Source organism: Urocampus carinirostris, chromosome 4 (assembly GCF_059441175.1).
Source record: "Urocampus carinirostris isolate Australia breed hairy pipefish chromosome 4, RoL_Ucar_1.0, whole genome shotgun sequence".
Taxonomy (NCBI): Eukaryota; Metazoa; Chordata; class Actinopteri; order Syngnathiformes; family Syngnathidae; genus Urocampus; species Urocampus carinirostris.
Genome location: NC_142352.1, coordinates 9,215,727 through 9,233,802, shown reverse-complemented (window position 1 = coordinate 9,233,802; position 18,076 = coordinate 9,215,727). Strand labels below are relative to the sequence as shown.

The following is an 18,076-nucleotide window of genomic DNA, read 5'->3' as shown; positions in this document are numbered from 1 at the left end:
CGGCCCTCCGGTAATGACTCATTTCAGAGAACACAAGCATCCGTGTTTAACGGGACAGCGCAATTAAGTCTCTGCCAATTATGATAGCAATTTTGACAGGGCGACAATATGTGAAGTGACAGCACTACAGCAGTCCAATCAAAGTATCTGGGATAAGTTTTATTAATTGCAGGTAGGACGAGATGCCCTGGAGGCCATAGGCAGAAAAACAGAAAACAGAGGGAAATAACTGCTTAACCAGCTAGATGACCCAACAATTGATATGCTCTCTCTCTCTCTCCCTCTTTCTCTCTCTCTACCTACCTGTCCATCTATCTATCTATCTATCTATCTATCTATCTATCTATCTATCTATCTATCTATCTATCTATCTATCTATCTATCTATCTATCTATCTATCTATCTATCTATCTATCTATCTATCTATCTATCTATCTATCTATCTATCTATCTATCTATCTATCTATCTATCTATCTATCTATCTATCTATCTATCTATCTATCTATCTATCTATCTATCTATCTATCTATCTATCTATCCCTTCCTCCCTCCCTCTCTCTCTCTCTCTCTACCTACCTATCTATCTGTCTATCTATCTATATATCCCTCTCTTTCTCTCTCTCTTTTTCTCTCTCTCTCTACCTACCTACCTACCTACCTACCTACCTACCTACCTACCTACCTACCTACCTACCTACCTACCTACCTACCTACCTACCTACCTATCTATCTCTCTATCTATCTATCTATCGATCCCTCTCTCACTCTCTTTCTCTTTCTCTCTCTTTCTCTCTCTCTCCCTACCTACCTACCTACCTACCTACCTACCTACCTACCTACCTACCTATCTATCTCTCTATCTCTCTATCTATCTATCTATCGATCCCTCTCTCACTCTCTTTCTCTTTCTCTCTCTTTCTCTCTCTCTCCCTACCTACCTACCTATCTACCTACCTACCTACCTACCTACCTACCTACCTACCTACCTACCTACCTACCTATCTATCTCTCTATCTCTCTATCTATCTATCTATCGATCCCTCTCTCACTCTCTTTCTCTTTCTCTCTCTTTCTCTCTCTCTCCCTACCTACCTACCTACCTACCTACCTACCTATCTATCTCTCTATCTCTCTATCTATCTATCTATCGATCCCTCTCTCACTCTCTTTCTCTTTCTCTCTCTTTCTCTCTCTCTCCCTACCTACCTACCTACCTACCTATCTACCTACCTACCTACCTACCTACCTACCTACCTACCTACCTACCTACCTACCTACCTACCTACCTACCTACCTACCTACCTACCTATCTATCTATCTATCTATCTATCTATCTATCTATCTATCTATCTATCTATCTATCTATCTATCTATCTATCTATCTATCTATCTATCTATCTATCTATCTATCTATCTATCTGCCTTGGTCATATCCCTCAAGAGGGGCAACCGACAGCAAGACAAACATGTATACAAAAATAAATAAAAGAAAAAAGGAAAAAGTAGCAAAAAACACAAAAAACTGACCATAGCCAACCCAAATGTGCAAACACCCAAACAAGTTAAGCACCTCGGCATCCAAGTTGGTCATGCTTTCGTCCCTCCAGATGAAACAGGACACAAAAAAGCGGCTGTGTCTCTCGGGTCAGGGTCCGACAGCTTTCGCTGGTTTACCCCTGCCGCATCATAGAGGGCACTGCCCATCCCTTAGAACAGGTCTAAACATCCCACTATCCTCTTACAACACCTCTCCACGCATTGCTATCACCAACAAGAGCTCTTGCTTCCACTATATTTACACCTCTTTCCTGCAGTGCACTCATAACACCATCCATCCATCCATGTCAATCGCGACCTTCCTCTTGGTCTCCTTGCATCTATCCATCTATTAATGCTATCTAAATAAGACCAAAGAAAAGTAAGCATTTTGAACACAAGGGCAAAAATCTAACAAATAAGTAATTTATTAATAACATTCTTGGTGGAGCGTAACCTTTGTATGTCACCTTTAAAGTATGGAGGACCAATCCTGCCATATGTAGCAATAACTGTATTGTATAGTCTATAAAAACAAATCTGGTAAATTCAGAAAGCCTGTAATCTCAATTTTTTCATGCTACGGTGCAGGGGTTCAGGGTTCAAGTCCAGAAACTGCATCCTCCTAGTGTGGAGTTTGTGCCTGTGTGGGTTTCCCCTGGACACTCCTGTTTACCAAAAACATGCATGTCAGAGTAGTTGGCCGGTCTAAATTGTCCCTAGGTGTGAATGAACGAGTGAGTTGTCCATCTCTGGAGGCTCAAGAGGTAGAGCGCTTGTCTTGGGATCATGAGATCGCAGGTTCGATTCCCGGCTCATCCGTTTTGTATGTCGAAGTGTCCTTCGGCAAGGCACTGAATGCCCTCGAGAGCAGGTAGGCCTTGCGTGGCTTACGCTGCTATCGGTTATTGTGTAAAAGGGAAAAGTGTGAAGTACATTGTAAAGCGCTTTGGGAGGTCTTCATTGACTTGAAAAGCCTTATATAAATGCAGACCATTTACATTTACAGTCTCTGTGTGCCCTGCGGCTGGCTGGCAACCAGTTCATGGTGTCCCCTGCCCACTGCCCGAAGATGGCTGGGATGGGCATCCTATTGAGCAAAAGCGGTGCAGATAATGGATGGATGTATGTTTGAAGATGTTCAATGTTAGCAAGATTGGTCACACGACACACATCAATCCAATGGTTAAATTATTGCCAAACATGTGCCAGGATTTCGTTGTCAATGGTTGGAAGAGCTTCTGTTATCCGGTCTTTACTGTGCTATGTCAAAGAAAGCTATCTATGGACCATTAATCTTTAAAAGGGCAACCATTGATGGTGAGACATACCTCAACATGGTGGAAAACTGGAAACTGGATTAATTGAGTGAAAAAGAGTCCGATAACTTGATTTTTCAACATGATTAGGTCCCACCTCACTGGAGCCTCAGTATTAGACAATTTCTGACTTTAACACTGCAGATGAATTGGACGGTCTGGGCGGAATGATCAGAGTCTTATGTCCAGATAACACACCATGCGATTTCTTTTTGTGGGGATTTGGGAAATGATTGGTCTTTGTGCCTCCTATTCCAAGAGATGTGGAGGAGCTGAAGGCATGAATTACAGAAGCTGTTGCAACCACTGATAAAACAATGCTGGGACAAATTTGGGCACAAGTTGTTGGGGCTCACATCTTTGAATAAAAAATAATTCAATAAATAATGATTGGGATTACAAGATTTTTGAAATTACCAGATGCTTTTTTTATATCCTTAATTGTTTCAGATCTATCCAATGTCCAACTGTTCCCAAGTCTTTTGGAACCCCCCGTGTTTATCAAAAGAACATATAGTTCACACGGTTCACATTTTTATGGTCATCTTCCACAAAAATTCCATGAATGAATTCCTTTGCGGGTGTCACAATGGCTTTTCTCAATCCCGTGTTAACATATTATAACTTGAAGTTATGGAGTCCGCTTAGATCAGGGGTGTCAAACACAATTGCACAGTGTGTCAAAACTCAAACCATTGAATCAACAAAACCTTTTTTTTTTTTTTTTTTTTTTAATACATTTGAATCTAAAAAAGACAGGAATATTATTCCGAAATAAATGAACTTGAACATTAAAATACTAAAATATTTTGCTCTCTATAAAAATACCTCCTGTCAAAACTATACAATTTAAAATACATAAAAAAAGGAAATATAAATCATTTTTTTCCTTTTCCTTTGGGATTTCGTTTAGTGAAAAATATATGCTGGATATTCATACTCTGCAACTTTAGTATCTTCTGCTCTCTTTTCAGGTTTCTTATCTTATCCTGAAGTTTTGTCTCATAGTGATGTTTTACATATATTATATTATATAGTATGGCCACCAGCAATCTCAGTAATTATATATTCAGTCTCCCATCTGTTTTGAAAAGCTGTTTTCAGAATCAATTTCTCTTGGCCATTGTGAAGGTTTATTATCCGCGTAATCCTCAGCAACAGAAACATCACCCTGCTTTTCTCCATTTAGCCTTCCTTTGCGTCATGCTAGATAAAAGTTCGTCCCCTGGCCTCACATCTCTGCTTCCTGACACTAAAGACTCACTGTTAATGCACCTCCTGGTCTTGTTTTTCGACTGGCTGACATGTTGTTTGTCAGTGGAAAGTTTTAAAAGTGCGCCCCCTTCAGGCTACAGCTAACTCGATTGATGCGGGAGCGTTTCTGAGAAGTCTTGCAGCGGCAAAGCAGCTGAAGCCCTGCATTATGGGACCTGTAGTTTGAGGGTTATCTGCTGGGCCATTATGATTCACGGGCCAAATATAATTATAGGCCAGGCCCGGACGTGGCCCGCGGGCTGTAAGTTTGACACCTATGGCTTTGATCACAGGTGTCGAACAGGCGGCCCGCGGGCCAGATCAGGCCCGCTACGGGATGGAATCCGGCCCGCGAGACAACACTCAGAGAAGCGCAAGAGAAAAACAAGCTGCAATATGTCCACTTGATGCTGCCAAAACCAGGTTCCTCTCACAAAGATGCTGTACTTGTATTTATTTCTCTCTCTCTCTTTCTTTTCCACCCCTTTTCTTCCACTCTGTCTCTGTCTCTTTCACTCTCTGTCTCTCTCTCTCTTTCTCGCTCTCTTTTCCACCCCTTTTCTCTTTCACTCTCTGTGTCTCTCTTTTTCTCTTCCTTTGTCCCTCTTTTGTCTCTTTCTCTCTCTGTCTTTTTAACTTCTTTTGCTCTAACTTCCTTTTCTCTCTTTTCTCTTTCTCTCTTCCGACCATTCGCACTCTCTTCTCTCTTTTCTCTCCTTCTGTCTTTCTAGTTCTCTTTGGATTTCTTTCTTCCTCTCCTTTTCTTTTCCCCCTCTCTCACGACTTTTTATCTCTTTTGTTTCTCACGCTCTCTCCCTCTCTCTCTTTTTCTTTCTTTGTCCCGCCCTCTTTCCTTTTCCCTCCCTCTTTCTCTTTTATTTATCTCTCTTTTTCTTCCTCTTTAATCTACTCGTCCGGCCCCCGACAGAATGTTTGTTCTATCGTGTGGCCCCCGAGTTAAAATGAGTTTGACACCCCTGGCTTAGATGATGAGTGTCAGCTCTATAGAAAAACAACTGTTCAACGTGAGTTGGTGTTGAAGAAGATAAATCGAGAAATCGTCTCATACGTGTTCAAAGAATGCAGGAATCAATGACGTCAGAGGGAGCACTTTTTTATTGATACAACAATTTCAACAAGAAAACTCAGAGAATCTCAGATATCTCACAGTTCTCATATCTCATATCTTACAGTTTCACCACAGCATGTGTAAACACGTGGCATTCACAGGGTTCCGTCCTTATTTGGAAGTGTTTTTAAGTTTGGGTCAGTAGGGTGGTCCTTATTTTTCGACTTTTAAAATTTCATGCTCTGACCCCTTGAATATGTTCCAATATATACAAAACGTAATTAGGCAAAGTTTCATCAAAATCAAAGGATATTTAGAGGTCGCTCAAGGCCTCTGAAATTTTGGTATGAAAAATAAGGATTTTTCGCACATTATATCAGACCTAGTGTACAAAGTTACTTGTAACTTTTCTTGTGTTACAATTATAAGCAATGGACTGAAATTGGATGTTCTAAAACGCCGTACACATAGGGTTAAGATTTCCGTTTTTTCTCGAAAATTGCCAAAATTTTACCATTTTGGGAAATTTCAAAGTCGTTGAGCTACCTCTAAATATTATCCAAATTGTTCAAAATTGCACACAGTGTGTTTTTATCGATATAAGAACATATGCGGGGGGTCAGAGCCCAATATTTAAAAAAAAAAAATTTCGACCCCCATTAAGGACCACCCTATGGGTCAGTTTGCCCTTTGCCGTTATCTCTTGTCCTCCCTTAAGGAGGATTGTTTATACTAATTCGTCCGCCGAGACGTTCACGAAAATGTAAGCAACATTTCTCCCAACTGTAAGCAAGTCTTTCTACATGTCAGCAAGTCTCCTGAACAAATGTATGCAAATCTATTCTACAAATGCAAGTTTCTATTCTACAACATTCAGAGTTTCGCTATGTATTCCGGTTTTAACATGTCGGTTTTTAAAGAGTTTGTTTGTATGATCCTTGTACCTAAACCGAATGTCTGCTTGCTTTGCTCTATTTCAGCTTTACTGTATCTCACTTTAAATCTGAAAAGACTAGCACACCCAAGGTCAAACTACTTGTTTCATCGTAAGTGAAATTCCAGATGGCAAAAAATGCAGTTGATTAAAAAGACATGAAGAAGGTCATGGGTTTTAGTGGAAATGATCCCCGCTGTACGTAACCTTGTCAGTGAATCTCCCTCACCTTGTATAATTCAGACCAGGGCCTGCAGAGTCGCCCGCAATGGGTACTGACCCCAAATATTAGAATCCCCTCTCAATCTGTTTTTCTTGGGATTTCAGGATATCCTTATAATGATAAGCTGTGTCCTTCAGAAGCACAACTAAACCTAGACTTTAAAGTGACTAAAATTGATACTTTTTGAAACTACTGTATCACACAAATACATTTTTATTTCTTAAATGAGAGGACTCGAATAGACACCGGGTATTTCATTTGAAATAAGGCATCAACCAAGTGTAAAATGCTTTTTTTGTTACATGCAGAACTAAAATGATGTCGTCTTGTTGATTTCATTTTTATAAATGCTCTACAGACGATGCCTTACATTCAAAAGTAGCGGCTTATAGTCCGAAATTTACTTTATTTATCTGCTCAGGAGGTACTACAGTGACACATATTCAAAAACGTTTTTTAATGAAGCTGTTTAAGATTGCCCCGCAAAAAATAAAGTAAAACATTGTGTTCAATTATTATTTTGTTATTTTACGTTTTTAGAAAAAAAACTGAAAACCATTTTTGCTCTTTGTATGTATTTCTGATTTTTCTCGAAAAAAAAAACAAAATAACCATGCTCACTCTCAGCATTAGTTTTTTCTTTGTGTCATGTTTTGATTAATGTATCCAACAATACCTTCAATAAACATTTCATTTCATTTCTATTCTAAAGAAACAATTACTCCAAACTAGCAAAATGATCCGCGAGGATAAAGACAATTTTGCTTGTAAATATTATTACCTATTTTCCGTGTACTTATCATTTTAATTCTCATCTTATTTTTTTGATATTCAAACTGCAAGATATATTTTTAAATACTGAAATCTCATCTCATCTCATTCGCCGTATCGCTTATCCTCATTAGGGTCGCGGGGGGGCTGGAGCCCATCCCAGCCATCTCCGGGCAGTGGGCAGGGGACACCCTGAACTGGTTGCCAGCCAATCGCAGGGCACACAGGGACAGACAAAAATTCATTCGCTCATTCACACCTAGGGACAATTTGGACCGGCCAATTCACCTGAAATGCATGTTTTTGGAACGTGGGAGGAAACCGGAGTGCCCGGAGGAAACCCACGCAAGCACGGGGAGAACATACAAACTCCGCACAGGAAGTCTGGAGCTGGATTCGAACCCACGACAGGTTCCCATGACATGAACTGTGCCGCACAAGCGCTAACCACTGCGCCGCCGTGCTTCCCTAAATACTGAAATATAATACTCAAAATTAGCAAAATAATCTGCAAGTGAAAAACCACTTTTTGCTTTATTTTTGTATGTACTTAAAAATGGTTGTTATTCATGTTTAGAAATAAATGTGACAGTATTTTTTTTAATCTGAAAAAAAAAATATGATTGTAAAACTTGAAAAACAAATTATTTACTAATATGATTCCCCTGTATTATTTCCTGAGGCACGGTGACCACAAACTACAAGAAAACCTTTAAAATGTCACTTGAAGCTTTAAAAATAAAATGAAAATCGAATTATTTTTTTAAATAATTCAACCCTCGCCGCGCCTCGATATTTCTGAATGCAAAAAGTGTGCCTTGGCTCAGAAAAGGTTGGAAAAAAATGACTTAATGGATAGGACTTATACAATAAATATGCCTTCCAACCTAAACGGATTAACAGTGATTTTATGCTCTTGAAAGCATGTCGAGTTACTTCTCTATATACAGTAAATAGCCTATGTATACAATGCTTTTAAGCGAGGTTATCTCACAGTTGCTTTTGTGCGTTAATAGATGGAAGAGAGATGCTAATATATGCGGGTTGGTGCAAGGAAAGTGTGGGGTGCCGCACACTGTATGACTGAATTAATGCCCCATACAAACAGGATAACCCAGCTCGGGAATGCTCAGGATATGAGAACACAATTAATAAGAAGACTTAATAGAAAAGTCACTTTCAAGTGGAGGAGTAACTGAATCCAAAACCAGAAGGTTTAAATCTCTCCCGGTAAAGCCGTCATTAAATTTCAAGTTATGACCGGCTGACTGTGGGATATTTGAGGCTTAGTTGTGACTTTTTCTGCATGTGCGTCATCAACGGCGGGATAATGTTAAAAATGGCCGACTGTATTTAGTTTTTCTCAGCTCAAGCTAAGCATTTTAAGTGAAAAACATTGATTAAGAGGGACCATGATAAGAATCATTCACTGAAAATCAATCCCTGTAATTTTCCACGGGTCTGAGCGTTCACACAAAGTCGGTGAGCAACGCTTGAAACAAGAGTGAGCAACCGTAATCCCAAGTGTGGCAAGATAATTAATTATCAAACATGTCCAAAACTTGAGATCAAGTTACATTTTGCTGAGTTTCCGGCAATGCAAAATTATTTTTCTCTTTAGAATGAATTGACTCATGTACTATTGCAAAGGTTGTACGGCCTACAAACGTCGTTTATTCTTACAATTCTTTCACAAGATATCCATTTCTTTTTTTTCTTACATATTTTGTCGCATAATATTAACATTTTTGGGGGCTTATTTAGTCGGTTGTAAGATACAGAACTGTACTTAATCACATTTTTTTGTGGAAGTACAATGTTGGGGACAAGATTCACTTGATATATTTGGAAATTATTGGAATGCAACACAAACTTTTTCTTCTTTTTTCAGTGTTTTTTTCTACTTTTTTAAAAATTCCTTTAAAAAAAATCTCATTGTGTTTATTTTTTCCGATCTGTTACTTTTTTCTTTTTGTTCTCTATTTACTTTATTCCTACATTTCTCTCTTTTCTTTTTTTCTGGCTCTTTTCTAAATTTTTCCTTCTTTTTTTCTCTTCGTTTTGTTTCTTTTTTTCTCAGCTTTTCACTACTTTTTCATTTTGGTATTGTTTTCTTTTTTGTTCTATTCCCCCTTTCTTCTAAGTCATTTTGTCCATAATTTTACTTAATATTTGGTCATGTTGGGATTAAAGAAGCAAAAACAAAATTGAAGAGCAGTTTAGGACCCGAAAGAGCCGGTTCCATTTAGTGAGCCGAGCCGAAGAAGCCGGTTCTCGACAAACTCTACTAACTTTACTTAACTTCGTTCTAATTCGACTCGACTTCAAAATGCCGCATTTAGGACACAACGTCAGGGTAACCCGTGTATTTTTACCTTCATGCACTGTAACTTTGACTTAAGTCGCTTCTTAATTAGTAATGTTGAGCCCTCAATTTTGTGCGCTGGCTAGATTTTCTTGTGCGCTGAGAATGTGCGAGCAGTGCGCAATTGCGCACGCGCGCAGCTTAGAGGGAACACTGCTGACAATGTAAACCATGAACACGACACCAAAATACAATATTTATTCAATGTCCTCCAAAGTCAGAGTCATCATCAGATATACAAAATAATTGCTTCCTCTATGGTGCTTTTTTGGTTTGATTGATATCCGTCAGGATGGCTTTATGCTTTTTCCAATATCTAACATTAGTCTCTGGTTTGGCATACTCAACCTCAGCCATATACTCTATGTTTGCAATTCCCCTTATTATGCGATTATTAACTTTAATAATGCAACACGACGTCTATTTACTCACAGCAAGATAGACTATTTTCTTTATTTACTTTTTTTTGTATGCGTTTGTCTTGCTGTTGGTCACCCCTCTCAAGGGATATGACCAGGGTAGATAGATAGATAGATAGAAGATAGACTATGTAGTATAAAAACCAAGATATATTTTGTAAAACCTTGTATTTTATTTACAGGATTCGTGGGGGTGCTTGGAATCCTTAAACATGTTTGAATTTCAGTGTTGTGTTTTCTGGGATTGAAAAGTGCTTGACTTTTAGATGAAGTGCTTGTAAATACTTAAAATTGTTGTCATATAACACAACAATACCTAGCCACTCCTTTGCACATCTGTTCTCCTCATACTCCAGTGTTATTGTTATTGTATAGTGACTTGTTTACCTGACTGCCCATTTTGCACATCTGGTTAGCTGCTCCTCTTGCACTCTTTGCACTACTGTATAATACTATACATAGCTATAATTATTTAGTATATTACTAGTACTTCAATACTCCAACTTATTTATATCTGTAATGAAATGATCTGCATTTATATAGCGCTTTTCAAGTCAATGACTTCCCAAATTACAATTACAATGTGCTCCACATTTCCCAATTGCGGCCTTGTATTGCAGCCATGTAAGACGTTAACATGCTTATTGGGGGTATTAGGGGTTCAGTGTCTTACCCAAGGACACTTTGACATGTAACACGGACGAGCCGGGATTCGAACTGGGATCCCTTGATTCCAAGACAAGCGCTCTACCTCCTGAGCTACTGCCGCCCCCATATCTGTACATTTAAGGAAACTGTGCAAGTCAGATGTATCGACATTTCGTTCTATATACACGTGTACAAGTATGACAATATAGTACATCTGATCCTGAATCTGAACAAGTCTACTCAAAAATGACGCCGACACTGCTACCTGGTGGCTTCACTTTGTGAATAACGGCTACTTTTTTAGTTTGTATGGCATTGTCTTTTAAAGTGTCATTGCCCTCTATAGGTCTATGGGTCATGCCAAAATTGGACAGGTGCATGCTACACCTTCAGTGCTATATTTTGTATTTTTATGGTTTATATTAGTATGTTTAAGGCTTGTATAAGTAACTTGTATTGTACTAAAAAATAAACATTTCATAAAAGAATATGCTCTCCAAAGATAAACCATTTTTACTTATTTTTAGAAGATTAGTTTAAGAGTTAGGCGACTTCCTCCTCCGTGGTAGAAAGTGGCCTAAAATAAGCGATCCGACCATTTTCTCAACCGCATCGGGCTTTCTTATTCCACTTCCATTACAAAAGAATCGGCTCGCCTCCTTACCCTTTACACCAACCATGTTGAATGGATGCACGAGATATGAAACAATAAAAATGTCAAAGTTCTTAGCGCGCTAGAGATACAGTTAAGCATGTTTACACACAAACAAGGAAGAGGAAGCGGATTTATTCCTCGGGGTGAATGCTGGGTGACCTCTCACAGAGCCGCGGAAAGAAGCACTACAGTAATGTCCTCTACTCGGAAAAAGGTGAACACAAAATCTAACTTACAGCAATGTCCGGATATTTTTCAACATCACGAGAAAAATGTTCGTATCTACCATATTTCGTAAGTCTAATGGTCGTATGTAGGGGGGCGACTGTAATGTTATTTCGTGAAACCACTTAACAGAACTAACTTAACATTTAACATAGTTTAGTTTTGTTTGCAACTGTTTATGAATGCAGCACTAATCAATGAATTACACGTTGTAGCCAAAATGCAAAATGGTGTAAAAAAAGAACAAACATTATGGTCGTAAATAGGGGAGTGTCTGTATTAGTGCAAGGATTACCTGACAATTATGGCTATTCATCATGGGCTATGCAAAAAAATGAAGGTAGTGTTTCCTAGTAGTTATACGAGTTATAAGGAAAGAACTTTCTGCAACTGACAATGTAAGCGACATATTACCGTCCTTAGGGTTTGGGTTACCTAACCATAACACTAACCCAACAGTTATATGGGGGGAGATTTGACTCAAAACATTTTGAAACACCTATTTTTCACTTCCACAAATAAGATCGAGGTCGCTGGTTCGCACCTCGGCCGAGTCATACCAAAGACTTATAACATTGGTAAAATGGCGGCGCCCTCTGTTGGCTGCGGCTGCATCGGCTCGCTACAACGGGTCAGGTGTATCGACATTTCGTTCTGTGTACATTGTTACACAGAATGACAATACAAAGGAAATTATTAATTATATGTCTTGATTAATGCATGCGCAAGAATTAAATTTGCATATGTGAGTCACAGTACTTTTTGATGGTCTGCAATATATTTGATTCTCAACCGATTTCTTCTTTTAATAGTACTGGGAAAATTGGCTTTTAAAATATTTTAAGAGAGATTTAATCTGTCCATGAAAAACGGGATACAAACCCTGTATTTACCAAATGAACAACACCATCAACTATATCAGTATAGTCACACATGTGCGGTCCCTTCTCAAGGTTTCTTCATTTTCCTCATGTTGAGGTTTTCAGGTTTTTCCTTGCCCTCATGTTGGTTCCAGATCGGGGGATGATGTAATAATAGTCTGAAAAAATAGTCTGTGTAATAACCTGTGAGGCCCTTTGAGACTCTTTGTGATTAAGGGCTATACAAATAAAAATGACCTGACTAGACTTGACACATATTTGTATATCTCTCAATCAAGAAATATCTGAAAATGCCGCACAGGCCATAATAGCGCCATCCCTTGACCGGAAACCGGTATGCGGGCAAGGAAAAACACCAGCATGAGAAGGGAACAAACAATTCTTTCCCCACTTGCAGTCAATTTAGTGTTGCCTATTATACTAAGAAGTGCAGGATTTCACAGACGCCATCTTCATTAGGGATCCCGATGATGTTGTCGTCTGCTACCAGTGACTGAGATGAGCCAGATTATAGTCAAATTGTGAAAGACGGGTGTGATCTTTTCAAAAATGTCTTTTCCTGTGCACCAATTGTTGTATGGCGTACAGAAATTGAAATGATCAAATAAGGTACAAAATACAGTGACAGGTACTGTCGCGCAGTGAATTTTCGGCTGTTTGATTTCCGTGTATTTCAGCATGATCGGCAACTTTGAGCTAAGAACAGCCCTCGTACGCAGAATATTTACCCATCACACTCCAAGTTGCCATCTAATGGGTACCGATATGCAGAGGCAGGTAGTAACGAGTTACATTGACTGTATTTTCTGCACTATAAGGCACCCTGGATTATAAGGCGCACCACCCAAAATATTTTCCATACATAGGGCTTAACGGACTATAAGGCGCTTCAGTAATGAAATGAAATGATCCGCATTTATATAGCGCTTTACAGAGTGCTTCACATTTCTCAATAGCGGCCGTGCAGTTATGTAAGGCGCTAACCTGCTTATTGGGGGCATTATGGGTTCAGTGTCTTACCCAAGGACACTTCGACATGTAACACGGAGCAGCCGGGATTTGAACTTCGATCTCTTGATCCCAAGACGAGCGCTCTACCTCCTGAGCCACTGCCGTAAGAGGGGGGTTTTTAAGGGTTATTGATCTATCTTCGTTATTCATTATCCATTATCCGTTATCGGTCAGTTCATAATACGCTACAAAGCCTAGGAGCCGGGACACTTACTCTCAGCCCAAAGGCTAAGCTAAGGTCCTAGCCCTAAAGCCTTGCTGCGATCATTGCGAATGCACCGCCGTAACCCACGCTTGCCATAGGTTGCCGACCGCTGCTGGGGGTTTTGAAGGGTTATTGTTCTATCTTCGTTATTCATTATCCATTATCCGTTATCGGTCAGTTCATTATACGCTACAAAGCCTAGGAGCCGGGACACTTACTCTCAGCCAAAAGGCTAAGCTAAGGTCCTAGCCCTAAAGCCTTGTTGCGATCATTGCGAATGCACCGTTCCCGGAGGTACTGCAATACCGGGCCGATGCGTGGAGTGGACAGAGCAAGCTCTTATTCCATCTCCGGAATGAAAAATCAAAAGGCCAAGCTAAGGACCTAGTATCTAAGCCTTGGCCAAGCTAAGGACCTAGCATCAAAGCCTTGCTACTGTATGAACGTTAACAAAACAGTCAGATAGGTCAGTCAAACTTCATTCACCTTTGAAAGTTACGTAGAGACATGGTGTCTGTACGATGTCACCAGTCACTGAAACATGTCATACCACATAGAATTAGAAAGCTTAGACTCTTGGGATTCAAGCTATACTGACCATTTAGAAATACATTTATAACATAGATATCATGATAAACTTAAAAAAGGTACCCCACAAATACAAAGACGGGGTAACTCATCAAAGACGTCATATTGCAGCTATCACATCCGATGATAATATGCAACCATGGTTTCCTTACATAACTTCAACCCATTGTGACCGATTCAAACGACGATTGACCAATTGGTTAGGAAACAAAACACTGGTTTATATATCCCAGCATGCACCGCACACTACTTCTTCTTTGGGGGAAAATTAAGTCGGCGGCTGCCCACCGAAGTTTTTGGTCCAATATGGCTCTTTCAGCATTTTGGAGTGCTAACCGCTAGGCTAGCTTGTTGTCCTGCCTGCAGAGCATGTTTGAAAACTAACTAGAGCTTTAATTCATTTATTTGGTTTATACTATTATAACTCTTTGTTTATTCAAGTACTTGAATCTACCGTGATTGTTTTAATTCATCATTAAACTAAATGTAGTTCATTGTTTCTATGGATGGATTTTGATGATCTGATTGGTTAGCTTCTACAGTTACTCAGTACTGGAGTAGTTTTTCCACCGAATGCTTTTTTTTACTTTTACTTAAGTAACTATTTGGATGACTACTTTTTAATTCTACTCTTGGAATATTATTATAAAGTAACAGTACTTTTACTCGGGTAAAACGTTTTGCTACTCTACCCACCTCTGCCATCTCTCAAAATAAGACACAAATTACTTAGCCAGGATGAGTATTAAAAAGTCATGTGAACATAAAGAAAAGCATGGACGGGAAGAAATGCCAAAGTAGGTCGATTCAAATTTGTAATCTGGACTAAACACATATCCTGTGTATTAATCATTTTTCCGTCGTCCCTTAATATTTTGCGTCTTAGATATCCATTAGATGGGGCAGCACGGCGGCGCAGTGGTTAGCGCATGTGCGGCACAGTTCATGTCTTGGGAAGCTCCCGCGTGGGTTCAAATCCAGCTCCAGACTTCCTGTGCGGAGTTTGTATGTTCTCCCCGGGCACTCCGGTTTCCTCCTACATTCCAAAAACATACATGTCGGGTGAATTGGCCGGTCCAAATTGTCCCTAGGTGTGATTGAGCGAGTGAGTTGTCTGTCCCCGTGTGCCCTGCGATTGGCTGGCAACCAGTTCAGGGTGTCCCCTGCCCACTGCCCGTTGATTGCTGGGATGGGCTCCAGCACCCCCGCGACCTTACTGAGGATAAGCGGTGTAGCTGATGAGAGATGAGATATCCATTAGTGAGGAGTGTGGACTCTATTGAAAGGTCAATCGTTCTCAATGCATTTCTTATGGATGCTATGCGACAGGGCAAAAAGGAACAAGTAGACGATGAAAAAAAGGGCATGCGACAGAGTGCCCTATCCGTCTACACGGAAGATCAGTAAAGAGTCATATGGATTGTCTATTTTTCATGATCTTTCATGCTATTTCAGAGATGTGAATACAAAAGACGCTGTATAGCAGCTTGCGGTCGCAGGGTTCGGTGGTTTGCATCCATCCATTCTGTACCGCTTATCCTCACTAGGGTTGCATGGATGCCAGGGCCCATCCTAGTTATTCTCAGGCAGTGGGACAACCTGAACTGGTTGGCAGCCAGTCACAGAGACAGACTACCATTTGTATGCTCCCTCACACCAATTTGGAGTCACCAATTCACCTTCTTGGAATGTGGGAGGAAACCGGAGTGCCCGGAGGTAACCCATGCAGGCACGGGAAGAACATGCAATTTCCGCGAGTAGGCTGGATTTGAATCCATGACCTCAAAATTGTGCCACAGATGTGATAACCACTTACCAGCCGTGCTGCCCTGGTTTGCATCCACGGTTGTTTGAGGTGTCCGTAAAAGAGAAAAAAAAAAGTAAGTTATATCATAAAAAAGTTAAATCATTTCTCTATTTGGTATATATGAACTAAGTACAGTGGAACCTCGGTTTTCCAACGTCTCTCAGTTCGAACAAATCGGAGTCCGACCAAAAATTCTTGCTTCGCTGTTCGGTCCAAAATTCGGAGTTCGAACGCCGGTAATGCGTGAGTGCGTACGCTAGGGTGCGATACTGAGCGGCGTACGGGTGTAGATGGCTCTTTTCGTGACCAACGTGCTTCGTTTTGCTTTGGCTTTTAATATAGGTGTACGAAGTGATTTAGCCCCTAATTATGCCTCCGAAGAAGTCAGCGCAAGCAGCAAAGTTGCTACAGGTGAAAAAAGAAAAGTAGTACGTACAACTATTGCGTTTAAGAAAGAAATAATAGCAAAATATGAAGGAGGTGTGCGAGTGTCTGATCTTGCTAGGGAATACAGCATGGCTAAATCTACGATCAGTACAATACTAAAGAATAAGGAGGCTGTGAAATAGATCGGTATTTTAAGAGAAAAGAACATCTTTCCAAACCAAAATTTTCTTTCCTCCTCCATCCCTCACCCCACCGTCCACCTCCGCCCTCTGCTGACCACCACAACGGTAAGAAATCCTATTCATAATTCTTTATCCTTTTTTTGTATTTTTACACATTCATGTTAGCGTAATCTTTCGTACGGAAGATTACGATAACGCGAACGTACGATTAGCCTGGGTTAGCTTTATGTTTATGTTAAACATTCAAGGTAAACATTCAGGGTGTTGGAACGGATTAAATCGATTTACATTATCTTTAATGGGAAAAATTATTTTGGTGATCGAACAAATCGGTTTTCGAACAGGGTTCTGGAACGGATTATGGTTGAGAACCGAGGTTCCACTGTAATTAGTTTTTGTAAGTTAGAGTCCTTCTTTATTTTCCACTGCACCTATCTGCTTTTATGTTACGTTTAGCAAAGTGGTTTCGGGTAAAACTCATTAGGTAGGAGGATAAGAGGAGTCCTGAACGTCATGCTCGTCTGCGTAAATCTAGGTTATTGTTTGTTAGTGTAGCATGAAAATGGTGAAAGTAAGAAAAGGCCTCCTATAAGTGTAGTCTAAATATCAACCCAAACCCAAAGAAAGTTAAAAAAGACGACTTTATTCGAGCGTGTCAAGGAAATGCACATGCAAAGGCAATTGCAGGCTGCAAGGATGACATAAGCCAGGAGATGGTGGCATAGAGTAAACAAGTTCCAAATTCCACACAGCTCCTTTTGGTAAGTCATACAGTGGAACTGGGTCCCATTACCCATTTCCTGAAATGATTCAGTTTTGATTTAAGAATCTGTTTCTATTCAATTTGTTTTCAATTATATTCAGTCTATTTCTAATCACCTTGGTGCCACGCGAGAAGGGTTCATATACTGCATTTTGTTTTTCTGCTGATTGGCAGTTGGGAAGCAGCATCCCTCCTTGCTGGATGTTTTTCGCCCTATGTAGATATGCACTGAGTAGTCCGAGTTTAGAATTAGGATTTTTACAGCTAACTAATTAAATGCGAAGTGACAAAAGAATACATTGTGGTTGTCAGCCATCTTAAAGGGTAGCTTTCCATTACTTTCATCTTATTTATTTTTTTATGAAAATGCCAGTGTGTGCCGGTGCTAAATCAATATAACACATTTCCTGATATTTTTTTTTTTCCCTATTGTTCCATGTTCTATTCTCACAGAAAAATAAGCCGTTTGACGCCACCACTTTCTTCTGTTATTTGTGTGAGTCATTTTCAAACCATTTAGGAATTTGTATCCCTGGAGTGTTAAGTTTTTGAACTGTGGGGTGCGTACTTTGAGGTGCCCTTAGTTAAAATTAGAATATTTTCTCTATTAAGTACGTGTTGACAGTGTCCAACCGAGTTTAAAGAGCCTTTGTAATTATTTTCCGCTACGTCTATCTGCTTTTACCTTCTTCTTTTGTTCCAGGACGCTCAACAAATTGGGGGTTAGAGTGTGAGTGTGCTCGTTATCACAGTTTTTTTGTTAGTGTAGCATGAACGTGGTATACCCCCCAAAAAAGAGAAAGATACAAATAACTTTTTATTTGAGCACATCT

The 18,076-nt window shown here is 39.8% G+C and overlaps 1 protein-coding gene and 1 pseudogene across 2 annotated transcripts in view; one reads left to right on the top strand and one right to left on the bottom strand.

The window, feature by feature from the left end:
- luzp2 (leucine zipper protein 2) overlaps positions 1-18,076 on the top strand; it is a 317,514-nt gene that overhangs the window by 30,422 nt on the left and 269,016 nt on the right. The gene's annotated exons all lie outside the window — the stretch shown is intronic.
- On the bottom strand, positions 13,789-13,931 carry LOC148366793 (U2 spliceosomal RNA; annotated as a pseudogene).